Genomic DNA, 11,363 nt, shown 5'->3' with positions numbered 1-11,363 from the left:
AGCCCACGTGGTTGAGATCACTGGGCAAGCCCTCCAGGATCTCTCTTGGGCGTGGCTACCCTCCAGGCTGCCAAGGCCCACAGCAAGCTGGAAATAGAACCGGGAACCCGGAGACACAGACCTACTTTCTCTTGTGAGCTGCTCTCTTTCAAGACCCAAGAAGCCACCATTTAGTAATAGGTGGGAGATGAGAAATCCAGCCACTGAAAAGATCCACAGAGCCCTTTTATTCGAGGACTGCACAGTCTGATGCAGAGTCCAGTTCCCCCTGGTTACAGAGAGCACATGGGCAGATATCTTACCTGGGGTCCAGGTGACATAATAACGTAATGGCAATCCTGGGACCGCTTAGCCAGGGTTCTTTCCTGTAAGTTTGAAGGATGCTTTTTATTTCCAAAAAAACATGTATGACTGGACGGATAGCCCTAAGAGATATCCAAATCTGGCAGACATAGATTATATTCCTAGCACAGTGCCTAGCACCAGGGTTATTTTATCAATTTCTCTAGATTTGTACTTTTATAACAAAAACGAGAGGCCTGGTGCATAGATCTGTGCACCGGTGGGGTCCCTCAGCCTGGCCTGCGGGGATCGGGCAGAAACTGGCTCTCCAACATCCCCCGAGGGGTCCCGGATTGCAAGAGGGCAGTTCTCGGGTGATGCACTCCGGAATTGGGCTCCCTCCTCTCTGGCTCTGGGCATGTCACTGGAGAACCGCCGCTGCCAAGTGACCACAGCTCAGCAGCTCCTGTGTTGAGCGTCTGCCCCCTGGTGGTCAATGTATGTCATAGCTACTGGCTGGTAAGCCGGTAGGCCAGTCAGTGGCTTGGCTGGTGGGCTGGTTGCTAAGGCTTTTATATATATAGATACTTCCTTATTGAAAAGGAAACACTGCAGAAATATATAAAGAAAAAGTCCTCACCACCAGCCCATCCCCCAACCCACTCCCTAGATATAACTTCCATTACAGCTGGTGGGAGTCTGTACTAGTAATAGGCCTGGGCGGGTCTGCATAGGGAGGGCCAGGCACTTTCCCTATGGATGGACAGATGTGGCTCTGAGTACCCCCTAGTGTTGTGCTAGTTATATAGAGCCTGTTTCCCCACTTGTAAATCTGCTTATAGAGTGGTTGTGAGGATTAAATGGTAAAATGTGCCTGGCACACAATAGGTGCTCAATACTTGTTAGCTATCATTACCCTTCCAATTTTTTTTTATGTATATATAGCTATTATATATGTATATATAATTTAATTTTACAAATGAGAATATGCACATTGCTCTGCAATTTGATTGTTTTCCTTTGAGAGTTATTTCAATCAGAATGTGTGTAGCTACAAGTAATGGAAAACTCAGAGATTTAAATATGTTGGGGTTTATTTTCCTCTTATTTTCTCACGTGCATTCAGAGGTGGCTGCTGGCATTCCTTCAGCTGTTCAAGGTTCCATTAGGGACCGCTGTCTCTTCTCTGTGATCCTTGGTGCTGGCTTTTGCCCCCAGGTTTGTCACTTCAGGGGCACGAAATGGCCACCACAGCTCTGAACATTGAGCCCGTAGGGAGGAGAGAAAGGGCAGCTCCAGCTACACCAGTTCCCTTTTATTAGAAAAGAAAAATTTCCCCAGAACACACCCTCGCCCCCACCCCAGTAGACTTCCACTTACCCAGAATTGGCTGAGTGCGTGTCCCACGGCGATCCCTTGCTGCAATGGTTGCGTCCACATCACAGTGCCTCTGCCCACGGTGTGCCAGAGCCACGCTGCACGCCAGGTTGCTTTGGAAGCGTGTGCGTCCAGAAGCGCTGCAGCCAGCTTCCTCCTCTGTGGGCCTGGACTGTGCAAGGGCTTCCCGCTGTCCAGCTCTAGAAGAGGGACTGCTCTGTCAGAACATGTTCATGTTGACATCACCAGGATCTAAACCAGAAAACTCTCTCTCCCTGCAGCTTCTGGAAATGGTGAGGACTGTAGAATGGAACTTTCTGTGGTCCCGATGAGTCCTGTTACCACTAACAAATAACTAACTTTTGTCCTATGCTTCTTCAGACATAATCATAGAACGAGCTGGCTTGTACCAGTGAATGGCTACCAGGTGAAGAGAGAGACCAGGCTCACAGTGTCCAGGTTTCCTTTGAACTCTGACCTTGTCATCTGACGAAGGACTTCCCACATGATTGGTGCAAAGCAGTCACGCAGGGTGGACCTCACATCTTCCTTACGGAAATGAACATGTAGGTTCACACAAAAACCCATCCACACATATTTATAGCAGTTCTATTTATAATTGTCAGAAACTGCAAGCACACAAATGCTCTCCGAGGGTGAATGGAAAACCTATAGTAGATCTAGACCAGTGGTCAGCAAACTCATTAGTCAACAGAGCCAAATGTCAACAGTACAACGATTGAAATTTCTTTTGAGAGCCAAAAACCGACTTCTGTGCATGGGCCAGGAAGTTTCAATCACACTGTATGTGCGTGCCCGCATATGGTATTTTGTGGAATAGCCACACTCAAGGGGCCAAAGAGCCGCATGTGGATCGCGAGCCGCAGTTTGCCGACCACTGATCTAGACAATGGAATAGTATTCAGCAACAAAAGGGAACAAGCTATTGTTACATGCAGCACTGGATTGAATCGCAAAGGCACTATGCTGGTGAAAGAAGCCAGTCTCAAAAGACTCTGCTCTGCCCTGGCTGGTTTGGCTCAGTGGATAGAGCGTCAGCCTGCAGACTGAAAGGTCCCAGGTTCAATTCCGGTCAAGGGCATGTACCTTGGTTGCGAGCACATCCCCAGTGGAGGGTGTGCAGGAGGCAGCTGATCGATGTTTCTCTCTCATCGATGTTTCTAGCTCTCTATCCCTCTCCCTTCCTCTCTGTAAAAAAAATCAATAAAATATATTAAAAAAAAAAAAGACTGCTCTATGATTCCATTTGTGCCATATTCTCAACCAGACAAAATCACATGGTTAGAGAACAAGTCCATGTTTGCCAGGGACTGGGAGGGAGAGGAAGAGACAGAAAATAGGAGTATTTTGCCTGATGGGACTGTTCTGTACCCTGATGGTGGTGGTGACAACTTGAATCTGTGTGTTACAATTCATGCAGCTGTACATTTTTAAAAAATCACTTTATTGCAAAGCAAAATACAAGTGGATCATGGACAGTGTGCAAACTGCACTGGTCCGTGAGCAGGTAGGTAGGAAAGTTGAGAGTATTTATAGCACTTTTCAAATGTTATGCTTGTTCTGTTCATATTTATTAAAATGTAATTTAAATTCAACAATAAAATGTAATTTAATTTTAAATGAAATTGCCACCTAACACTAAACAATCAGGGCCTATATTTTATAACTATTTTTAAATTTCCAGTAATTTGTTTCCATTTTAACTATTTTTAAGTGTGTAATTCATTGGCATTAAGTTCACTCGCATTATTTTGCAACCACCATTCATCTCCAGAACTTTTTCATCTTCTCAGTAAAACTCTGTGCCCAGTAAACAGTAATTCCCACTCAGTCTCCAGGCCCTGGTGATCCCCATGCTACTTTCTGTCTCTATGAATTTAACTATTCTAGGTACTTTATATAAGTGGAATTACGCAATATTTATCCTTTTGTGACTGCCTTATTCACTCAGCATAATGTCCGTCCCTATTGTAGCATTTGTCTGAGTTTCCCTCCTTTTTAATTAAGTCTGAGCACTATTCCATCGTCTGGATACACCACGTTTTGTTTATCCATCCATTTGTCAGTGGACACTTGTGTTGCTCCTACCTTTTGGCTGTTGTGAATAATGCTGCCATGAATGTGGATATCTCTTTGAGTCCCTGCTTTCAGTTTTTTAGGATGCGTACCCAGAAGTAGAATTGCTAGCTCATAGGTTAATTCTACATGGGAAAGTACTATAATTCTTTACACGCGGCTGCACCATTTTACATTCCCACCAGCGGTGCACAAGGGTTCCAGTACCTCCACATCCTTGCCAACTATTGCTATTTTTGGTTGTGTGGTGTGTGTGTGTGTGTGTGTGTGTGTGTGTGTGTGTGTGTGTGTGCGGTTTTGTGGGTTTTTTTTTATAATAGCCATTCTGATGAGTTCAGTGAAATATCTAATTTGTGGCTTTGGCTGGCATTTCCCTAATAACCAGTGATGTTGAGCATCTTTTCATGTGTTTATTGACCTTTCCAGTAACTCTTTTTATTATGCTTTATAAAATCTTTTTTACACCAGATTGGAAGTGAAACAAACCAACCCCTGCTTTAAAACAACTATGGGAGAAGCAGGGGTGCCGGGCAGCTGTGGATGTGCAGAGTGAGGGGAAGACTGGGTACTGCAGAGGTCAGGGGTCGGGAGGGAGAGGTATTGGTGAGTGTCCTTTATCAGCCGTCAACTACTTTCCCATAAAAGGACCCGCGGGAGGCTCTACTGACTCTGCCACCACCTAGCCCAGGCTGACAGCTGAGTGCAGCAATCACAGTCCTTGCAGCTGCGCTTCAATGTTAGACGTCTGAGTTACCCAATGATCTCAAATTGCAGCCAATGACCTTTCAGCAAATGCCAAAGTTCTCTGGGGCACACAGGGCAGAAACCACAGAGCAGCTGCAGCAGAAAGCCCCGGAAGGGAGCAGCGCTCCCAGCTCACATTTCTCTCCGTTCCACGGCTGCTCTGGCGGGAGGAGCTGTCTGCGGCCTCCCTCCACTCAGTGAACAAGCTCGCAGACCTGCCTCTATGTCCTGAGACAAGCAGGCCCTCCTGACAGAGGAGGCAATCTGGCACGTGGGCCATCTTTGTTAGCAGTTCTGCTCATAGGCTTTGGGTACACTCTCTTATGCAATCCCGGCATATGCTTTTTAAGAAAAGTTTTCAATCAGAAAAGGCTTCATTGTAAGAAACAATGTCATCCGGTAAAAATGCAAAAAAAGTTACACAATTATATCAAAATTTAAAAAAAATCTGCACATTGGCCCCATTGGACTACAGCACTTACTACATACTCAAGGGGTGACACTGACTGCCATTTTACTCTGCTGCCCAAGGGGAATCTGGTTCCTTGCAGATTGCACCCACCAATGAAATCAGCTTGATGCTTAAGCATCGACTTTATAGGATAACAGGAAAGAAAGCTAGTTACACCAAGTCCAGTTTTCAATGTGTAAAAAATATATGAGAAAGTGCTGCAAACATTCTTCAAACACAAAACAAAGTTAAAGGGGGTCTGGCATATATTAAGCCTGTATCTTAATTTTGTAGTACCCAGTGTGTCTTCTACTTATAGTCTCATCATACTCTGCTTTTTTCTTTTTAATTTTTAAAGACAAATTTTTAAACAGCATTTTAGGTTTACAACAAAATTGAAAGGAGGTATAGAGATTTCCCATTCCTCTGCACCCACACATGCATATCCCCCCATTATCAACAGCACCCACCAGAATGAATAGATTTACCAAGGATGAATCTACATTAAAACATTATCTGCCCTAGCCAGTTTGGCTCATTGGATGGAGGGTCGGACTGCGGATGGAAGGGTCCCTGGTTTGATTCTGGTCAGATACTTGCTGGAGCTGACTGGCAGACCCTGAGAGATGGATGAATTATTACTCTGACACATGTTTCTATGAAAGAGAGGGCTAAGGGGCTGCTTTGCTATAGAGACCAAACAGCCTCATTCATCTGCATCCTTAGGCTTTTATTGTAACAACAGCTTGAACTAAAATTAACTCTTAGATACTATCAGTAGGGTAAGCATCCTTGAGAAGACACATGTGTCTGTAGTGTCCTTTAAGCAAGGACGTCTTGAAGTCTAACTATAAAGATTCTAGTAAAACACCCGGGGGCTCAGACTTGGTTGGAAAAGTCAAGGCAGGGGCTGGCACCTTTGGCAAACTCCTCCCAGGAGCCCCCCCAACCTTTCAGAGAACCCTACTTACAGACTTTCCAACCAAGTCCCATGCTTACCCACAGAAACTTATTATTTTATTGATCTTTTTAAAGAACCAGCTTTGGTTTTATTGATTTTCTTTGTTGATTTTTTGTTTTCAGTTTCATTGATTTCAGCTCTAATTCTTATTATTTCTCATCCCATGCTTACTTTGGTCTTAATTTGCTCTCTCTTTTTTTTTTTTTTCTAATTTCTTACAATGGTTAACCTCAATGGTTATTTTTTTTCTAATATATACATTCTATGCTATAAATTTCCCTTTAAGCACTGTTTTCACTGCATCCCATAAAGTTTGACAAGTTGTATTTTTGTCTTTTAATTAGCTCAAAATATTTTTAAATTATTCTTGAGATTCTTCTTTCATCCACATATTTTTTAGAAGTATGTTGTTGATTCTCCATGTATTTTGGTGTGTTCCAGTTAGTTTTCTGTTATTAGTTTCTAATTTATTTCCATTGTGGTCTGAGTGCAGATATTGTATGATTTCTAGTCTCATAAATTTGTTAAGGTATTTTATGGTCACAAATGAGGTATATCTGGGTGTGTGTCTGTTGTTGTTGAATGAAGTAGTCCACGGATGCTACTTATATCTTTTTACATTTAATAAAGTTTTATTTTTCAAAATGTACGCTGGTGGTACCTGTTGCTCATGCATTTTCAGCAGCTGGGGCCTCCCACCTTGGGTGTTTCTGGTGTAAATTACTTGAGCTCCATGCTTTGGAACTAGCTTAATAAATCCTTTACTAAAGAGCTCCTGAAGGGCTGGCCTGGCCAAGGAGCCTTGGATCTTCAGTCTCTGAGACAACAGCTGGGTTATAAGCTGACAGGTGGGAACTTCCTTACAGGGTTTGTCATAGGTCGCTTTGTCAGATAAGACTAGGTTATTGAGCTTGTCTGAAATTTGCCTTCGCATGACTTCTTCTTTTTAGGCTTGCCCCACAATTTGTTCACTGGGTCTTTGTCTTTCTTGACTGTCTTTCTGGCACCTTCTTCTTGTTGTCCTTGGGTGGCATAGTGAACTCGAAGAGCAGCTGCTACCATTGCAACATCAATCGATGTCGGACCAACAAAAGCCCAGTTTTATCTTATTCATTGACTAGTGGCCCGGTGCATGAAATTAATGCATGGAGGGGGGGTTCCCTCAGCCCAGCCTGCACCCTTTCCAATTGGGGACCCCTTGGGGGATGTCCGACTGCCGGTTTAGGCCCAATCCCACTCATAATCTGGAACTGCTGGCTCCTAACCGCTCGCCTGCCTGCCTGCCTGATCGCCCCTAACCCCTCTGCCTGCCTGTCTGATCACCCCTAACTGCCTCTGCCTGCCTGCCTGCCTGATTGCCCCTGACTGCCCTCCGCTGCCGACCTGATCTTGCTCCCAACTGCCCTCCCTGCAGGCCTGATCTCACCCCCAACTGCCCTCCTCTGCCAGCCAATTTGATTCTGATTGGTCGGTTTCTATGCTAGTCAGCGTCAAAAGCTCTGCCTCCTAGGCAGCCACTGGCTCCTCACAGTTGACCCAGATACGGTTCTGATTGGTCAGTTTCTATGCCAGTCAGCATCAAAAGCTCCACCTCCTAGGCAGACACTGGCTCCTCACACTGCACCTAGATTTGGTTCATATTGGCCAGTTTCTATGCCAGTCAGTGTCTCTGGGCCTATCAATGGGGCCTGATCAGAAAGGTGGGGCTGATCAGCAGCCCCTGTGGAGGCCTGGAGAGAAATGCAGGTGTGGCTGCTGGCCAGACTGGGAGAGAAAGAGAGGCAAGTGCTGATCAAAAGCTGCCACAGAGGCAATGGATCAGTCCCTGCTTCTCTCTTCAGGCCTCTCTCTGGCCCTGATTCGCAGCCCCCTCAGCAGTCAGTGCTGGGGCTGACTTCTGGTTGGTCAAGCCTTGGTGGTTACTGGTTGTTACAACCCAGGGTTTTTATATATTAGGATGATATTAAGTTCAACTATGTCCTCACTGGTTTCTGGCCTTCTGTATCTGTCTGTTTCTCAGAGAGGACTGTTGAAGTCTCCAACTATTACAGTGGTTTCATCTATTTCTTCTTGCAATTCCATCACTTTGGACTAAAGTAGTTTGACTCTCTGTTGTTAGGAGCATACATGTTAAGGATTTTTATATCTTCTTGGAGATACTTTCATAGGCAGACATAACCAAATACAGTGTTGCTATTATTACTTTGAACAAACTGTTATACGCTAGCAGCTCTTAAGAGTAAGAAAAGTAAAAGTTTTTATTTTACCTTCAGTGTTTTCCCTTTCTTTATGTAGATCCAAGTTTCTGGTCTATATTATTTTTCTTCTCTCTAACTAACCTCTTTTAACATTTCTTGAAAGGTCAGTCTACTGGCAACAGATTTCTTAAATATACTTTTTTATTTTTGTCTGAGAATATCTTTATTTCTTCTTCACTCTTTTCCTATAGGAAAGATGTTTATTCCCTCTGGCTTCTTTCAGGATTATTTAATTTATCTTTGTGGAGGTTTATGTTCATTTGTTTATTTTTGTAGTTTGAAGATATAGGGTTATTTTTGTATTTGTTTTATTTGGTGTTCCCTGAGCTTCCTGGATTTGTAGTGTGGTGTCTGACATTAATTGGAGGGATATTCTCAGTCATTATTGATTCAAATATTTTTTTGTTCCTTTCTCTCTTTTTCTTCTGGTATTCCCATTTCACATATGGTATATCTTTTGTAGTTGTCCTACAGTCCTTGGATATTCTGGCTTTATTTCCTGAGTCTTTGTTTTAAAATTTCAGGGATTCTATGGATATATTCCCTGGCTCAGAGATTCTTTCCTCAGCCATGTCCAGCCCATCAAAGGCATTCCTCATTTCTGTAACAGTAGTTTTTAATCTCCAGCATTTCTTTTCTTTTCTCTCTCTCCCTTTTCCTTCTTTCCTTCTTTCTTTCCTTCCTTCCTTCCTTCCTTCCTTCCTTCCTTCCTTCCTTCCTTCCTTCCTTCCTTCCTTCCTTTTCTCTTTTACTTTTTTTAAGGATATCCATCTCTGCTTACATTGTCCATCTGTTCTTGAATGTTGTTGTTGTCTGCATTATCTATTAGAGCCCTTAGCATATTAATCATGATTGTTTTAAATTCCTGATTTGATAATTCCAATGTCCCTGCCTTATCTTGCTCTGGTGCTTGCTCTGCCACTTCGCAATGTGCGTCTTGCCTTTGGTATGCTTTGCAACTTTTTATTGATAGATGTGTTGATGTACTGGGTAAAGGAACTACTATAAATGGCTTTTTGTAATGTGATGGTGAGGTGGGGGAGGGAAGTGTTCTACAGTCCTGTGATTAGGTCTCAGTCTTTTAGTGAGCTTGTGCCTCTAGACTGTGAACTTCACAATGTTTCTCAGTTTGTGCCCCCCGTCCCCCTTAGGTGAGACAGGATGGTAGAGTGGGCTGGAATTAGGCATTTCCCCTCCCCAGGTCCCTCAGCTCTGGTAAGACCAGGTGAGGCTCTGGCTAACTCGTTTTCCCTGAGGGCTGGCCTTGTGAAGAGCAGAGTGTTCTGCTGTTTTTCAAAATGGTCCCTTCTCCCTTCCACCCTACCAGAAGCCCCCGGGCATTTTCCTCGGATATTTTCGGTGGCAATATGGCCAGGCTTCAGAGGCAAACCTCACCACGGTGTGCCTCCTCACCCCATGACTGGAATGTTTCACTCACAGACCTGCCCACACTGAGCCTACAGCAACTTGTCAATTATAGTTCAGGTTCTCCTAATGCGCTGGTCCCCATGGTGGTTTCCCCTTGCGAGTCTCTCCTGTGGAAACCCATGATCCCTGTTGGTCTCTCTAATCTCAGGGGCAGCGGTTTGCCCTGTGTCCTCCCATAGCATCGGGATCCGAGAAGAATTGTTGCTCTTCAGTCTGCTTGGCGTTTTGTTTGCTAGGATGGAGTTTCATCACGGTGGTAGTGTTGTGATAAACCTAGTCGGGAATAACAGGAAAGGAGCAAGGGGAAGGCCAGGTAACACAGGCATGCCATTTGCGTGGCTTTGCCAGGAAGCTGCAGTTGAACACTCTCCAGGAAGCCACCGGGCTGTCCCCAGCGGGACTGGGCAGGGGAAAATAGATACATTCTCATACAGTGAGGACTGGATGACATGGGAAGGTACTTTCCTGTCAATCACAACCTGGGAACAGGTCATTGGCCGGAGCAGGTGTGGCCCCTGCAAGCGCTGGAAGATTTGAGATACTTACTCCCCTGAACAGAGGAGTTCACGCTCTTGGTTCTCCTACACTCTTGGCTCTTGTGTTTTGGGGGCTCCTGAGACTCTTGTTGCAGGGGGTGTGCTCTCTTGGCTTCCCTGCGTTGGCCCACATGACTCACAGCTGTGTGGACTTCCACACAATGGGCTGTAACTAGTCTGGGGCCGTGTCAGACCCAATGCCACCATGGAAAGAAAAATTTGGATACCGGCTTTGCTTCTAGCTCTACTGAATCCCCAGTTGCACATCTTCTAGGACCGGGTTAAGGGAAGTAGGTCTTTGGAAACCCAAGGATGTAATTGCACAAAAATAAAGCTTTCTACCACATCTCGTCTTCCCATGGGGGCCTCTGGAATGCTTATTCCAGCAGTACCTCAGGAACCCCACTCCCACTAGCAATGGAGAAAGACCATCCACACATTCCACTGAAAACAGTGGCACTGATGTGGGGGCATATCATTTCCATCCAGCTCCCAAACCGACATATCTCCCTTGGTGCTTGGAGAACCAGAAGGTATAAGAACTGACAAATTGGTTAAAAACCAAAAGGTGCTCTGTGAGTCAGAGGACTTTTCTGCAAGACCAGCCTCAGTGGGAGGGGGGAGACACTGGCGTTGGGTCTAGTCAGCGCATAAAAGCAGGTCCAATGCTTAAGATCAAACTAAGTTTCCTGTTAGAAAACCATGGAATTGATGAGGTGTATTTAAAGGAAAAGGAGCAGGACCCTGGCCAGTGTTGCTTGTAGTTAGAGCATCAGCCTGTGTACTGAAGTGTCATGGGTTCAATTCCTGGTGAAGTACATGTACCTGGGTTTCAGCTTTAACCCCAGGCCCTGGTCGAGTGTGTGTGTATGGGGGGCAACCAATCAATGTGTCTCTCTCACATTGATGTTTTTTCAGCTTTGATCCCAGGCCCCAGTCTGGTGTGTGTGGCAGGCAACCAACTGATGTGTCTTTTTGACATTGATGTTTCTCTTTCTCTCTTCCTCCTCCTCCCTCTCTCAAAAAAATATCAATGGAAAAAATATTCTTGGTGAGGATTAACAACAAAAAAAGAAGCAGGATTTACACACAAAAAAACTTTTTCAAGTTCACAAGTAAAAATAAATCTATACATAGAAAGAAGTAATATACTAATTTGTCCATTATGGTGTCCCAGTCATGACCAGTCTGTGGGCGGGGACGGGGGCAGGAACAGGGGTGGGGACTTC

Source organism: Plecotus auritus (assembly GCF_963455305.1).
Source record: "Plecotus auritus genome assembly, chromosome: 5".
Classification (NCBI taxonomy): domain Eukaryota; kingdom Metazoa; phylum Chordata; class Mammalia; order Chiroptera; family Vespertilionidae; genus Plecotus; species Plecotus auritus.
This window is presented reverse-complemented; position numbering follows the sequence as displayed.